The sequence below is a fragment of the Schistocerca gregaria genome, chromosome 4, assembly GCF_023897955.1.
Source record: "Schistocerca gregaria isolate iqSchGreg1 chromosome 4, iqSchGreg1.2, whole genome shotgun sequence".
Taxonomy (NCBI): domain Eukaryota; kingdom Metazoa; phylum Arthropoda; class Insecta; order Orthoptera; family Acrididae; genus Schistocerca; species Schistocerca gregaria.
Genome location: NC_064923.1, coordinates 26,713,799 through 26,730,157, shown reverse-complemented (window position 1 = coordinate 26,730,157; position 16,359 = coordinate 26,713,799). Strand labels below are relative to the sequence as shown.

The 16,359-nt window shown below is 45.9% G+C and overlaps 10 non-coding genes across 10 annotated transcripts; all 10 read right to left on the bottom strand.

Annotated features, from left to right (window-relative positions):
- Positions 1 to 1,333: 1,333 nt before the first annotated feature.
- Positions 1,334 to 1,405, bottom strand: Trnat-agu (transfer RNA threonine (anticodon AGU)). The gene has a single exon. It is a non-coding gene; the product is annotated as a tRNA-Thr (tRNA).
- A 1,468-nt stretch (positions 1,406 to 2,873) lies between these two features.
- Trnat-agu (transfer RNA threonine (anticodon AGU)) lies at positions 2,874 to 2,945 on the bottom strand. Its single transcript has one exon. It is a non-coding gene; the product is annotated as a tRNA-Thr (tRNA).
- Positions 2,946 to 4,389: 1,444 nt separating this feature from the next.
- On the bottom strand, positions 4,390 to 4,461 carry Trnat-agu (transfer RNA threonine (anticodon AGU)). The gene has a single exon. It is a non-coding gene; the product is annotated as a tRNA-Thr (tRNA).
- Positions 4,462 to 5,881: 1,420 nt separating this feature from the next.
- On the bottom strand, positions 5,882 to 5,953 carry Trnat-agu (transfer RNA threonine (anticodon AGU)). Its single transcript has one exon. It is a non-coding gene; the product is annotated as a tRNA-Thr (tRNA).
- Positions 5,954 to 7,397: 1,444 nt separating this feature from the next.
- Trnat-agu (transfer RNA threonine (anticodon AGU)) lies at positions 7,398 to 7,469 on the bottom strand. Its single transcript has one exon. It is a non-coding gene; the product is annotated as a tRNA-Thr (tRNA).
- Positions 7,470 to 8,889: 1,420 nt separating this feature from the next.
- Trnat-agu (transfer RNA threonine (anticodon AGU)) lies at positions 8,890 to 8,961 on the bottom strand. Its single transcript has one exon. It is a non-coding gene; the product is annotated as a tRNA-Thr (tRNA).
- A 1,438-nt stretch (positions 8,962 to 10,399) lies between these two features.
- Positions 10,400 to 10,471, bottom strand: Trnat-agu (transfer RNA threonine (anticodon AGU)). The gene has a single exon. It is a non-coding gene; the product is annotated as a tRNA-Thr (tRNA).
- A 1,419-nt stretch (positions 10,472 to 11,890) lies between these two features.
- Positions 11,891 to 11,962, bottom strand: Trnat-agu (transfer RNA threonine (anticodon AGU)). The gene has a single exon. It is a non-coding gene; the product is annotated as a tRNA-Thr (tRNA).
- A 1,438-nt stretch (positions 11,963 to 13,400) lies between these two features.
- Trnat-agu (transfer RNA threonine (anticodon AGU)) lies at positions 13,401 to 13,472 on the bottom strand. Its single transcript has one exon. It is a non-coding gene; the product is annotated as a tRNA-Thr (tRNA).
- Positions 13,473 to 14,930: 1,458 nt separating this feature from the next.
- Positions 14,931 to 15,002, bottom strand: Trnat-agu (transfer RNA threonine (anticodon AGU)). The gene has a single exon. It is a non-coding gene; the product is annotated as a tRNA-Thr (tRNA).
- Between the last annotated feature and the right edge of the window lie 1,357 nt (positions 15,003 to 16,359).

The window sequence follows — 16,359 nt, the reverse complement described above, 5'->3', positions numbered from 1 at the left end:
TACACATCTGACACGTAAACGAAGTGCTCTCCAAATAACACCACTTGCATTTCAGAACATGTCTTTCACACATGTCTACAAAATCACCTTCACCTTCAAATACAGTTTCGTAGCGACTGACGGAGACGTAGGCAAAGTTTAAAGTTGCTATTTCCATTACATCACGTTAATCAGAAAAACGGTAAGTTACATCTGCAGAGGAACAAAATTCCGTTCCTCCCCACGTGAGGCTCGAACCCACGACCCTGGGATTAAGAGCCTTATGTTCTACCGACTGAGCTAGCCGCGCTGCCTCGGTGAGTATACGCCGGTTAGCACGTCACACAGTACTCGTTTGGGTTGATTGGTCCCATACAGAACCTCCCCATGTTGCCTAATGTTTTCCTAACGTCACACTCGTCACGTAGTTCACTTTTATTTCATAATCATTTCTGAGAGGTAACAGAATTGCATGACAACCTGCAGAGCTAGTTTCGTCAAAATTAACACACATACTTGATGTGACTCATAAGCCGAACGAGTTACTTTCCGACGTTATTTTAGATGTGCAAGTGCCAGTCAAAAACACGCGGCGACGGCAATATGCAAACCAATTCGCTAGTTAACACCGGTCTTGTTGTGCGTGTTTTAAGCTGAAGAGCATCTCCAAGCAGAAAATGGTCAACAGCAACATTCACACGGTTTCGTACTGCTCAAGTGCTACACTAAAACGGTATGTTTCTTTTTCAGATCTGGAAAAACACGACCGAGAGAGGAATCAAACACGCAATCTTCGGATACGAGGTCCGACGCCTTATCCTTTAGGCCACACGGTCACTGACAAACAAGTGGAACTTATATACGACTCATCTCAAAACGCTCACACCACTGAGGAGTTGTGTTTTCGTTCTACACAGACGCTGCCCCTTGCTCTTTCCCACCCATTTGATACATTCAACCTGCTACGAGACCTACCAAATATAGACTGGGAAACTAAGCCACACACTTTGTGCATTCGGAAATGTAAGGCAGGGCGTCCCTCGCCGCATTTGCTACGATGTCCATTTGCTACTTCTGCAGAAGTGGCGGCGGCGACGACGACGACGACGACGACGACGACGACGACGACGACGCGGAAGGCTCTGAGATATGTGAGAAATACATCTATAAAATATATTTCAGACTGTCCCATCCCACCTTATGCTGTACCGCTTTGGCAAATGCTTTATCTGTGCCATTCGCCTTAATCACATCTGAGAGTAATTCTTAATAAAACGCCTCTCGCTAATTGTTAGTCATCCCAGATACTGTTTGCTATAAGGCCACGACACGCAACTGATATCCAAAAATCGTCTGCCTCCTGTGAGGATCGAACTCACGACCCCTGGTTTACTAGACCAGTGCTCTGCCACTGAGATAAAGAGGCGCGGCCTAGCGGTACTTTTGCGTACTTCATCCTTACGGTCGTCTGGATCATCAGACTTCAGCTGACAACACTTCATATTACCGTCTAATATTTGCAGCTATGGCGACCCATTACTGCTTGACTACACATCTGACACGTAAAGTAAGTGCTCTCCAAATAACACCACTTGCATTTCAGAACATGTCTTTCACACATGTCTACAAAATCACCTTCACCTTCAAATACAGTTTCGTAGCGACTGACGGAGACGTAGGCAAAGTTTAAAGTTGCTATTTCCATTACATCACGTTAATCAGAAGAACGGTAAGTTACATCTGCAGAGGAACAAAATTCCGTTCCTCCCCGCGTGGGGCTCGAACCCACAACCCTGGGATTAAGAGCCTTATTTTCTACCGACTGAGCTAGCCGCGCTGCCTCGGTGAGTATATGCCGGTTAGCACGTCACACAGTACTCGTTTGGTTTGATTGGTCCCATACAGAACCTCCCCATGTTGCCTAATGTTTTCCTAACGTCACACTCGTCACGTAGTTCACTTTTATTTCATAATCATTTCTGAGAGGTAACAGAATTGCATGACAACCTGCTGAGCTAGTTTCGTCAAAATTAACACACATACTTGATGTGACTCATAAGCCGAACGAGTTACTTTCCGACGTTATTTTAGATGTGCAAGTGCCAGTCAAAAACACGCGGCGACGGCAATATGCAAACCAATTCGCTAGTTAACACCGGTCTTGTTGTGCGTGTTTTAAGCTGAAGAGCATCTCCAAGCAGAAAATGGTCAACAGCAACATTCACACGGTTTCGTACTGCTCAAGTGCTACACTAAAACGGTATGTTTCTTTTTCAGATCTGGAAAAACACGACCGAGATAGGAATCAAACACGCAATCTTCGGATACGAAGTCCGACGCCTTATCCTTTAGGCCACACGGTCACTGACAAACAAGTGGAACTTATATACGACTCATCTCAAAACGCTCACACCACTGAGGAGTTGTGTTTTCGTTCTACACAGACGCTGCCCCTTGCTCTTTCCCACCCATTTGATACATTCAACCTGCTACGAGACCTACCAAATATAGACTGGGAAACTAAACCACACACTTTGTGCATTCGGAAATGTAAGGCAGGGCGTCCCTCGCCGCATTTGCTACGATGTCCATTTGCTACTTCTGCAGAAGTGGCGGCGGCGGCGACGAAGACGACGACGACGACGACGACGACGACGACGACGACGACAACCGCGGAAGGCTCTGAGATATGTGAGAAATACATCTATAAAATATATTTCAGACTGTCCCATCCCACCTTATGCTGTACCGCTTTGGCAAATGCTTTATCTGCGCCATTCGCCTTAATCACATCTGAGAGTAATTCTTAATAAAACGCCTCTCGCTAATTGTTAGTCATCCCAGATACTGTTTGCTATAAGGCCACGACGCGCAACTGAAATCCAAAATTCGTCTTCCTCCTGTGAGGATCGAACTCACGACCCCTGGTTTACTAGACCAGTGCTCTGCCACTGAGCTAAAGAGGCGCGGCCCAGCGGTACTTTTGCGTACTTCATCCTTACGGTCGTCTGGATCATCAGACTTCAGCTGACAACACTTCATATTACCGTCTAATATTTGCAGCTATGGCGACCCATTACTGCTTGACTACACATCTGACACGTAAAGGAAGTGCTCTCCAAATAACACCACTTGCATTTCAGAACATGTCTTTCACACATGTCTACAAAATCACCTTCACCTTCAAATACAGTTTCGTAGCGACTGACGGAGACCTAGGCAAAGTTTAAAGTTGCTATTTCCATTACATCACAATAATCAGAAAAACGGTAAGTTACATCTGCAGAGGAACAAAATTCCGTTCCTCCCCACGTGGGGCTCGAACCCACGACCCTGGGATTAAGAGCCTTATGTTCTACCGACTGAGCTAGGCGCGCTGCCTCGGTGAGTATATGCCGGTTAGCACGTCACACAGTACTCGTTTGGGTTGATTGGTCCCATACAGAACCTCCCCATGTTGCCTAATGTTTTCCTAACGTCACACTCGTCACGTAGTTCACTTTTATTTCATAATCATTTCTGAGAGGTAACGGAATTGCATGACAACCTGCAGAGCTAGTTTCGTCAAAATTAACACACATACTTGATGTGACTCATAAACCGAACGAGTTACTTTCCGACGTTATTTTAGATGTGCAAGTGCCAGTCAAAAACACGCGGCGACGGCAATATGCAAACCAATTCGCTAGTTAACACCGGTCTTGTTGTGCGTGTTTTAAGCTGAAGAGCATCTCCAAGCAGAAAATGGTCAACAGCAACATTCACACGGTTTCGTACTGCTCAAGTGCTACACTAAAACGGTATGTTTCTTTTTCAGATCTGGAAAAACACGACCGAGAGAGGAATCAAACACGCAATCTTCGGATACGAAGTCCGACGCCTTATCCTTTAGGCCACACGGTCACTGACAAACAAGTGGAACTTATATACGACTCATCTCAAAACGCTCACACCACTGAGGAGTTGTGTTTTCGTTCTACACAGACGCTGCCCCTTGCTCTTTCCCACCCATTTGATACATTCAACCTGCTACGAGACCTACCAAATATAGACTGGGAAACTAAGCCACACACTTTGTGCATTCGGAAATGTAAGGCAGGGCGTCCCTCGCCGCATTTGCTACGATGTCCATTTGCTACTTCTGCAGAAGTGGCGGCGGCGGTGGCGACCACGACGACGACGACAACCGCGGAAGGCTCTGAGATATGTGAGAAATACATCTACAAAATATATTTCAGACTGTCCCATCCCACCTTATGCTGTACCGCTTTGGCAAATGCTTTATCTGCGCCATTCGCCTTAATCACATCTGAGAGTAATTCTTAATAAAACGCCTCTCGCTAATTGTTAGTCATCCCAGATACTGTTTGCTATAAGGCCACGACGCGCAACCGATATCCAAAATTCGTCTGCCTCCTGTGAGGATCGAACTCACGACCCCTGGTTTACTAGACCAGTGCTCTGCCACTGAGCTAAAGAGGCGCGGCCTAGCGGTACTTTTGCGTACTTCATCCTTACGGTCGTCTGGATCATCAGACTTCAGCTGACAACACTTCATATTACCGTCTAATATTTGCAGCTATGGCGACCCATTACTGCTTGACTACACATCTGACACGTAAAGGAAGTGCTCTCCAAATAACTCCACTTGCATTTCAGAACATGTCTTTCACACATGTCTACAAAATCACCTTCACCTTCAAATACAGTTTCGTAGCGACTGACGGAGACGTAGGCAAAGTTTAAAGTTGCTATTTCCATTACATCACGTTAATCAGAAAAACGGTAAGTTACATCTGCAGAGGAACAAAATTCCGTTCCTCCCCACGTGGGGCTCGAACCCACGACCCTGGGATTAAGAGCCTTATGTTCTACCGACTGAGCTAGCCGCGCTGCCTCGGTGAGTATATGCCGGTTAGCACGTCACACAGTACTCATTTGGGTTGATTGGTCCCATACAGAACCTCCCCATGTTGCCTAATGTTTTCCTAACGTCACACTCGTCACGTAGTTCACTTTTATTTCATAATCATTTCTGAGAGGTAACAGAATTGCATGACAACCTGCAGAGCTAGTTTCGTCAAAATTAACACACATACTTGATGTGACTCATAAACCGAACGAGTTACTTTCCGACGTTATTTTAGATGTGCAAGTGCCAGTCAAAAACACGCGGCGACGGCAATATGCAAACCAATTCGCTAGTTAACACCGGTCTTGTTGTGCGTGTTTTAAGCTGAAGAGCATCTCCAAGCAGAAAATGGTCAACAGCAACATTCACACGGTTTCGTACTGCTCAAGTGCTACACTAAAACGGTATGTTTCTTTTTCAGATCTGGAAAAACACGACCGAGAGAGGAATCAAACACGCAATCTTCGGATACGAAGCCCGACGCCTTATCCATTAGGCCACACGGTCACTGACAAACAAGTGGAACTTATATACGACTCATCTCAAAACGCTCACACCACTGAGGAGTTGTGTTTTCGTTCTACACAGACGCTGCCCCTTGCTCTTTCCCACCCATTTGATACATTCAACCTGCTACGAGACCTACCAAATATAGACTGGGAAACTAAACCACACACTTTGTGCATTCGGAAATGTAAGGCAGGGCGTCCCTCGCCGCATTTGCTACGATGTCCATTTGCTACTTCTGCAGAAGTGGCGACGACGACCGCGAAAGGCTCTGAGATATGTGAGAAATACATCTATAAAATATATTTCAGACAGTCCCATCCCACCTTATGCTGTACCGCTTTGGCAAATGCTTTATCTGCGCCATTCGCCTTAATCACATCTGAGAGTAATTCTTAATAAAACGCCTCTCGCTAATTGTTAGTCATCCCAGATACTGTTCCTTTTAAGGCCACGACGCGCAACTGATATCCAAAATTCGTCTGCCTCCTGTGAGGATCGAACTCACGACCCCTGGTTTACTAGACCAGTGCTCTGCCACTGAGCTAAAGAGGCGCGGCCTAGCGGTACTTTTGCGTACTTCATCCTTACAGTCGTCTGGATCATCAGACTTCAGCTGACAACACTTCATATTACCGTCTAATATTTGCAGCTATGGCGACCCATTACTGCTTGGCTACACATCTGACACGTAAACGAAGTGCTCTCCAAATAACACCACTTGCATTTCAGAACATGTCTTTCACACATGTCTACAAAATCACCTTCACCTTCAAATACAGTTTCCTTGCGACTGACGGAGACGTAGGCAAAGTTTAAAGTTGCTATTTCCATTACATCACGTTAATCAGAAAAACGGTAAGTTACATCTGCAGAGGAACAAAATTCCGTTCCTCCCCACGTGGGGCTCGAACCCACGACCCTGGGATTAAGAGCCTTATGTTCTACCGAGTGAGCTAGCCGCGCTGCCTCGGTGAGTATATGCCGGTTAGCACGTCACACAGTACTCGTTTGGGTTGATTGGTCCCATACAGAACCTCCCCATGTTGCCTAATGTTTTCCTAACGTCACACTCGTCACGTAGTTCACTTTTATTTCATAATCATTTCTGAGAGGTAACGGAATTGCATGACAACCTGCAGAGCTAGTTTCGTCAAAATTAACACACATACTTGATGTGACTCATAAACCGAACGAGTTACTTTCCGACGTTATTTTAGATGTGCAAGTGCCAGTCAAAAACACGCGGCGACGGCAATATGCAAACCAATTCGCTAGTTAACACCGGTCTTGTTGTGCGTGTTTTAAGCTGAAGAGCATCTCCAAGCAGAAAATGGTCAACAGCAACATTCACACGGTTTCGTACTGCTCAAGTGCTACACTAAAACGGTATGTTTCTTTTTCAGATCTGGAAAAACACGACCGAGAGAGGAATCAAACACGCAATCTTCGGATACGAAGTCCGACGCCTTATCCTTTAGGCCACACGGTCACTGACAAACAAGTGGAACTTATATACGACTCATCTCAAAACGCTCACACCACTGAGGAGTTGTGTTTTCGTTCTACACAGACGCTGCCCCTTGCTCTTTCCCACCCATTTGATACATTCAACCTGCTACGAGACCTACCAAATATAGACTGGGAAACTAAGCCACACACTTTGTGCATTCGGAAATGTAAGGCAGGGCGTCCCTCGCCGCATTTGCTACGATGTCCATTTGCTACTTCTGCAGAAGTGGCGGCGGCGGTGGCGACCACGACGACGACGACAACCGCGGAAGGCTCTGAGATATGTGAGAAATACATCTACAAAATATATTTCAGACTGTCCCATCCCACCTTATGCTGTACCGCTTTGGCAAATGCTTTATCTGCGCCATTCGCCTTAATCACATCTGAGAGTAATTCTTAATAAAACGCCTCTCGCTAATTGTTAGTCATCCCAGATACTGTTTGCTATAAGGCCACGACGCGCAACCGATATCCAAAATTCGTCTGCCTCCTGTGAGGATCGAACTCACGACCCCTGGTTTACTAGACCAGTGCTCTGCCACTGAGCTAAAGAGGCGCGGCCTAGCGGTACTTTTGCGTACTTCATCCTTACGGTCGTCTGGATCATCAGACTTCAGCTGACAACACTTCATATTACCGTCTAATATTTGCAGCTATGGCGACCCATTACTGCTTGACTACACATCTGACACGTAAAGGAAGTGCTCTCCAAATAACTCCACTTGCATTTCAGAACATGTCTTTCACACATGTCTACAAAATCACCTTCACCTTCAAATACAGTTTCGTAGCGACTGACGGAGACGTAGGCAAAGTTTAAAGTTGCTATTTCCATTACATCACGTTAATCAGAAAAACGGTAAGTTACATCTGCAGAGGAACAAAATTCCGTTCCTCCCCACGTGGGGCTCGAACCCACGACCCTGGGATTAAGAGCCTTATGTTCTACCGACTGAGCTAGCCGCGCTGCCTCGGTGAGTATATGCCGGTTAGCACGTCACACAGTACTCATTTGGGTTGATTGGTCCCATACAGAACCTCCCCATGTTGCCTAATGTTTTCCTAACGTCACACTCGTCACGTAGTTCACTTTTATTTCATAATCATTTCTGAGAGGTAACAGAATTGCATGACAACCTGCAGAGCTAGTTTCGTCAAAATTAACACACATACTTGATGTGACTCATAAACCGAACGAGTTACTTTCCGACGTTATTTTAGATGTGCAAGTGCCAGTCAAAAACACGCGGCGACGGCAATATGCAAACCAATTCGCTAGTTAACACCGGTCTTGTTGTGCGTGTTTTAAGCTGAAGAGCATCTCCAAGCAGAAAATGGTCAACAGCAACATTCACACGGTTTCGTACTGCTCAAGTGCTACACTAAAACGGTATGTTTCTTTTTCAGATCTGGAAAAACACGACCGAGAGAGGAATCAAACACGCAATCTTCGGATACGAAGCCCGACGCCTTATCCATTAGGCCACACGGTCACTGACAAACAAGTGGAACTTATATACGACTCATCTCAAAACGCTCACACCACTGAGGAGTTGTGTTTTCGTTCTACACAGACGCTGCCCCTTGCTCTTTCCCACCCATTTGATACATTCAACCTGCTACGAGACCTACCAAATATAGACTGGGAAACTAAACCACACACTTTGTGCATTCGGAAATGTAAGGCAGGGCGTCCCTCGCCGCATTTGCTACGATGTCCATTTGCTACTTCTGCAGAAGTGGCGACGACGACCGCGAAAGGCTCTGAGATATGTGAGAAATACATCTATAAAATATATTTCAGACAGTCCCATCCCACCTTATGCTGTACCGCTTTGGCAAATGCTTTATCTGCGCCATTCGCCTTAATCACATCTGAGAGTAATTCTTAATAAAACGCCTCTCGCTAATTGTTAGTCATCCCAGATACTGTTCCTTTTAAGGCCACGACGCGCAACTGATATCCAAAATTCGTCTGCCTCCTGTGAGGATCGAACTCACGACCCCTGGTTTACTAGACCAGTGCTCTGCCACTGAGCTAAAGAGGCGCGGCCTAGCGGTACTTTTGCGTACTTCATCCTTACAGTCGTCTGGATCATCAGACTTCAGCTGACAACACTTCATATTACCGTCTAATATTTGCAGCTATGGCGACCCATTACTGCTTGGCTACACATCTGACACGTAAACGAAGTGCTCTCCAAATAACACCACTTGCATTTCAGAACATGTCTTTCACACATGTCTACAAAATCACCTTCACCTTCAAATACAGTTTCCTTGCGACTGACGGAGACGTAGGCAAAGTTTAAAGTTGCTATTTCCATTACATCACGTTAATCAGAAAAACGGTAAGTTACATCTGCAGAGGAACAAAATTCCGTTCCTCCCCACGTGGGGCTCGAACCCACGACCCTGGGATTAAGAGCCTTATGTTCTACCGAGTGAGCTAGCCGCGCTGCCTCGGTGAGTATATGCCGGTTAGCACGTCACACAGTACTCGTTTGGGTTGATTGGTCCCATATAGAACCTCCCCATGTTGCCTAATGTTTTCCTAACATCACACTCGTCACGTAGTTCACTTTTATTTCATAATCATTTCTGAGAGGTAACAGAATTGCATGACAACCTGCAGAGCTAGTTTCGTCAAAATTAACACACATACTTGATGTGACTCATAAGCCGAACGAGTTACTTTCCGACGTTATTTTAGATGTGCAAGTGCCAGTCAAAAACACGCGGCGACGGCAATATGCAAACCAATTCGCTAGTTAACACCGGTCTTGTTGTGCGTGTTTTAAGCTGAAGAGCATCTCCAAGCAGAAAATGGTCAACAGCAACATTCACACGGTTTCGTACTGCTCAAGTGCTACACTAAAACGGTATGTTTCTTTTTCAGATCTGGAAAAACACGACCGAGAGAGGAATCAAACACGCAATCTTCGGATACGAAGTCCGACGCCTTATCCTTTAGGCCACACGGTCACTGACAAACAAGTGGAACTTATATACGACTCATCTCAAAACGCTCACACCACTGAGGAGTTGTGTTTTCGTTCTACACAGACCCTTGCTCTTTCCCACCCATTTGATACATTCAACCTGCTACGAGACCTACCAAATATAGACTGGGAAACTAAGCCACACACTTTGTGCATTCGGAAATGTAAGGCAGGGCGTCCCTCGCCGCATTTGCTACGATGTCCATTTGCTACTTCTGCAGAAGTGGCGGCGGCGGCGGCGACCACGACGACGACGACAACCGCGGAAGGCTCTGAGATATGTGAGAAATACATCTATAAAATATATTTCAGACTGTCCCATCCCACCTTATGCTGTACCGCTTTGGCAAATGCTTTATCTGCGCCATTCGCCTTAATCACATCTGAGAGTAATTCTTAATAAAACGCCTCTCGCTAATTGTTAGTCATCCCAGATACTGTTTGCTATAAGGCCACGACGCGCAACCGATATCCAAAATTCGTCTGCCTCCTGTGAGGATCGAACTCACGACCCCTGGTTTACTAGACCAGTGCTCTGCCACTGAGCTAAAGAGGCGCGGCCTAGCGGTACTTTTGCGTACTTCATCCTTACGGTCGTCTGGATCATCAGACTTCAGCTGACAACACTTCATATTACCGTCTAATATTTGCAGCTATGGCGACCCATTACTGCTTGACTACACATCTGACACGTAAAGGAAGTGCTCTCCAAATAACACCACTTGCATTTCAGAACATGTCTTTCACACATGTCTACAAAATCACCTTCACCTTCAAATACAGTTTCGTAGCGACTGACGGAGACGTAGGCAAAGTTTAAAGTTGCTATTTCCATTACATCACGTTAATCAGAAAAACGGTAAGTTACATCTGCAGAGGAACAAAATTCCGTTCCTCCCCACGTAGGGCTCGAACCCACGACCATGGGATTAAGAGCCTTATGTTCTACCGACTGAGCTAGCCGCGCTGCCTCGGTGAGTATATGCCGGTTAGCACGACACACAGTACTCCTTTGGGTTGATTGGTCCCATACAGAACCTCCCCATGTTGCCTAATGTTTTCCTAACGTCACACTCGTCACGTAGTTCACTTTTATTTCATAATCATTTCTGAGAGGTAACAGAATTGCATGACAACCTGCAGAGCTAGTTTCGTCAAAATTAACACACATACTTGATGTGACTCATAAGCCGAACGAGTTACTTTCCGACGTTATTTTAGATGTGCAAGTGCCAGTCAAAACACGCGGCGACAGCAATATGCAAACCAATTCGCTAGTTAACACCGGTCTTGTTGTGCGTGTTTTAAGCTGAAGAGCATCTCCAAGCAGAAAAAGGTCAACAGCAACATTCACACGGTTTCGTACTGCTCAAGTGCTACACTAAAACGGTATGTTTCTTTTTCAGATCTGGAAAAACACGACCGAGAGAGGAATCAAACACGCAATCTTCGGATACGAAGCCCGACGCCTTATCCATTAGGCCACACGGTCACTGACAAACAAGTGGAACTTATATACGACTCATCTCAAAACGCTCACACCACTGAGGAGTTGTGTTTTCGTTCTACACAGACGCTGCCCCTTGCTCTTTCCCACCCATTTGATACATTCAACCTGCTACGAGACCTACCAAATATAGACTGGGAAACTAAACCACACACTTTGTGCATTCGGAAATGTAAGGCAGGGCGTCCCTCGCCGCATTTGCTACGATGTCCATTTGCTACCTCTGCAGAAGTGGCGACGACGACCGCGAAAGGCTCTGAGATATGTGAGAAATACATCTATAAAATATATTTCAGACAGTCCCATCCCACCTTATGCTGTACCGCTTTGGCAAATGCTTTATCTGCGCCATTCGCCTTAATCACATCTGAGAGTAATTCTTAATAAAACGCCTCTCGCTAATTGTTAGTCATCCCAGATACTGTTCCTTTTAAGGCCACGACGCGCAACTGATATCCAAAATTCGTCTGCCTCCTGTGAGGATCGAACTCACGACCCCTGGTTTACTAGACCAGTGCTCTGCCACTGAGCTAAAGAGGCGCGGCCTAGCGGTACTTTTGCGTACTTCATCCTTACAGTCGTCTGGATCATCAGACTTCAGCTGACAACACTTCATATTACCGTCTAATATTTGCAGCTATGGCGACCCATTACTGCTTGGCTACACATCTGACACGTAAACGAAGTGCTCTCCAAATAACACCACTTGCATTTCAGAACATGTCTTTCACACATGTCTACAAAATCACCTTCACCTTCAAATACAGTTTCCTTGCGACTGACGGAGACGTAGGCAAAGTTTAAAGTTGCTATTTCCATTACATCACGTTAATCAGAAAAACGGTAAGTTACATCTGCAGAGGAACAAAATTCCGTTCCTCCCCACGTGGGGCTCGAACCCACGACCCTGGGATTAAGAGCCTTATGTTCTACCGAGTGAGCTAGCCGCGCTGCCTCGGTGAGTATATGCCGGTTAGCACGTCACACAGTACTCGTTTGGGTTGATTGGTCCCATATAGAACCTCCCCATGTTGCCTAATGTTTTCCTAACGTCACACTCGTCACGTAGTTCACTTTTATTTCATAATCATTTCTGAGAGGTAACAGAATTGCATGACAACCTGCAGAGCTAGTTTCGTCAAAATTAACACACATACTTGATGTGACTCATAAGCCGAACGAGTTACTTTCCGACGTTATTTTAGATGTGCAAGTGCCAGTCAAAAACACGCGGCGACGGCAATATGCAAACCAATTCGCTAGTTAACACCGGTCTTGTTGTGCGTGTTTTAAGCTGAAGAGCATCTCCAAGCAGAAAATGGTCAACAGCAACATTCACACGGTTTCGTACTGCTCAAGTGCTACACTAAAACGGTATGTTTCTTTTTCAGATCTGGAAAAACACGACCGAGAGAGGAATCAAACACGCAATCTTCGGATACGAAGTCCGACGCCTTATCCTTTAGGCCACACGGTCACTGACAAACAAGTGGAACTTATATACGACTCATCTCAAAACGCTCACACCACTGAGGAGTTGTGTTTTCGTTCTACACAGACCCTTGCTCTTTCCCACCCATTTGATACATTCAACCTGCTACGAGACCTACCAAATATAGACTGGGAAACTAAGCCACACACTTTGTGCATTCGGAAATGTAAGGCAGGGCGTCCCTCGCCGCATTTGCTACGATGTCCATTTGCTACTTCTGCAGAAGTGGCGGCGGCGGCGGCGACCACGACGACGACGACAACCGCGGAAGGCTCTGAGATATGTGAGAAATACATCTATAAAATATATTTCAGACTGTCCCATCCCACCTTATGCTGTACCGCTTTGGCAAATGCTTTATCTGCGCCATTCGCCTTAATCACATCTGAGAGTAATTCTTAATAAAACGCCTCTCGCTAATTGTTAGTCATCCCAGATACTGTTTGCTATAAGGCCACGACGCGCAACCGATATCCAAAATTCGTCTGCCTCCTGTGAGGATCGAACTCACGACCCCTGGTTTACTAGACCAGTGCTCTGCCACTGAGCTAAAGAGGCGCGGCCTAGCGGTACTTTTGCGTACTTCATCCTTACGGTCGTCTGGATCATCAGACTTCAGCTGACAACACTTCATATTACCGTCTAATATTTGCAGCTATGGCGACCCATTACTGCTTGACTACACATCTGACACGTAAAGGAAGTGCTCTCCAAATAACACCACTTGCATTTCAGAACATGTCTTTCACACATGTCTACAAAATCACCTTCACCTTCAAATACAGTTTCGTAGCGACTGACGGAGACGTAGGCAAAGTTTAAAGTTGCTATTTCCATTACATCACGTTAATCAGAAAAACGGTAAGTTACATCTGCAGAGGAACAAAATTCCGTTCCTCCCCACGTAGGGCTCGAACCCACGACCATGGGATTAAGAGCCTTATGTTCTACCGACTGAGCTAGCCGCGCTGCCTCGGTGAGTATATGCCGGTTAGCACGACACACAGTACTCCTTTGGGTTGATTGGTCCCATACAGAACCTCCCCATGTTGCCTAATGTTTTCCTAACGTCACACTCGTCACGTAGTTCACTTTTATTTCATAATCATTTCTGAGAGGTAACAGAATTGCATGACAACCTGCAGAGCTAGTTTCGTCAAAATTAACACACATACTTGATGTGACTCATAAGCCGAACGAGTTACTTTCCGACGTTATTTTAGATGTGCAAGTGCCAGTCAAAACACGCGGCGACAGCAATATGCAAACCAATTCGCTAGTTAACACCGGTCTTGTTGTGCGTGTTTTAAGCTGAAGAGCATCTCCAAGCAGAAAATGGTCAACAGCAACATTCACACGGTTTCGTACTGCTCAAGTGCTACACTAAAACGGTATGTTTCTTTTTCAGATCTGGAAAAACACGACCGAGAGAGGAATCAAACACGCAATCTTCGGATACGAAGTCCGACGCCTTATCCATTAGGCCACACGGTCACTGACAAACAAGTGGAACTTATATACGACTCATCTCAAAACGCTCACACCACTGAGGAGTTGTGTTTTCGTTCTACACAGACGCTGCCCCTTGCTCTTTCCCACCCATTTGATACATTCAACCTGCTACGAGACCTACCAAATATAGACTGGGAAACTAAACCACACACTTTGTGCATTCGGAAATGTAAGGCAGGGCGTCCCTCACCGCATTTGCTACGATGTCCATTTGCTACTTCTGCAGAAGTGGCGGCGGCGACGACGACGACGACGACGACGACGACGACGACGACGACAACCGCGGAAGGCTCTGAGATATGTGAGAAATACATCTATAAAATATATTTCAGACTGTCCCATCCCACCTTATGCTGTACCGCTTTGGCAAATGCTTTATCTGCGCCATTCGCCTTAATCACATCTGAGAGTAATTCTTAATAAAACGCCTCTCGCTAATTGTTAGTCATCCCAGATACTGTTTGCTATAAGGCCGCGACGCGCAACTGATATCCAAAATTCGTCTGCCTCCTGTGAGGATCGAACTCACGACCCCTGGTTTACTAGACCAGTGCTCTGCCACTGAGCTAAAGAGGCGCGGCCTAGTGGTACTTTTGCGTACTTCATCCTTACGGTCGTCTGGATCATCAGACTTCAGCTGACAACACTTCATATTACCGTCTAATATTTGCAGCTATGGCGACCCATTACTGCTTGACTACACATCTGACACGTAAAGGAAGTGCTCTCCAAATAACACCACTTGCATTTCAGAACATGTCTTTCACACATGTCTACAAAATCACCTTCACCTTCAAATACAGTTTCGTAGCGACTGACGGAGACGTAGGCAAAGTTTAAAGTTGCTATTTCCATTACATCACGTTAATCAGAAAAACGGTAAGTTACATCTGCAGAGGAACAAAATTCCGTTCCTCCCCACCTGGGGCTCGAACCCGCGACCCTGGGATTAAGAGCCTTATGTTCTACCGACTGAGCTAACCGCGCTGCCTCGGTGAGTGTATGCCGGTTAGCACGTCACACAGTACTCGTTTGGGTTGATTGGTCCCATACAGAACCTCCCCATGTTGCCTAATGTTTTCCTAACGTCACACTCGTCACGCAGTTCACTTTTATTTCATAATCATTTCTGAGAGGTAACAGAATTGCATGACAACCTGCAGAGCTAGTTTCGTCAAAATTAACACACATACTTGATGTGACTCATAAGCCGAACGAGTTACTTTCCGACGTTATTTTAGATGTCCAAATGCCAGTCAAAAACACGCGGCGACGGCAATATGCAAACCAATTCGCTAGTTAACACCGGTCTTGTTGTGCGTGTTTTAAGCTGAAGAGCATCTCCAAGCAGAAAATGGTCAACAGCAACATTCACACGGTTTCGTACTGCTCAAGTGCTACACTAAAACGGTATGTTTCTTTTACAGATCTGGAAAAACACGACCGAGAGAGGAATCAAACACGCAATCTTCGGATACGAAGTCCGACGCCTTATCCATTAGGCTACACGGTCACTGACAAACAAGTGGAACTTATATACGACTCATCTCAAAACGCTCACATTACTGAGGAGTTGTGTTTTCGTTCTACACAGACGCTGCCCCTTGCTCTTTCCCATCCATTTGATACATTCAACCTGCTACGAGACCTACCAAATATAGACTGGGAAACTAAACCACACACTTTGTGCATTCGGAAATGTAAGGCAGGGCGTCCCTCGCCGCATTTGCTACGATGTCCATTTGCTACTTCTGCAGAAGTGGCGGCGGCGGCGACGACGACGACGACGACGACGACCGCGGAAGGCTCTGAGATATGTGAGAAATACATGTATAAAATATATTTCAGACTGTTCCATCCCACCTTATGCTGTACCGCTTTGGCAAATGCTTTATCTGCGCCATTCGCCTTAATCACATCTGAGAGTAATTCT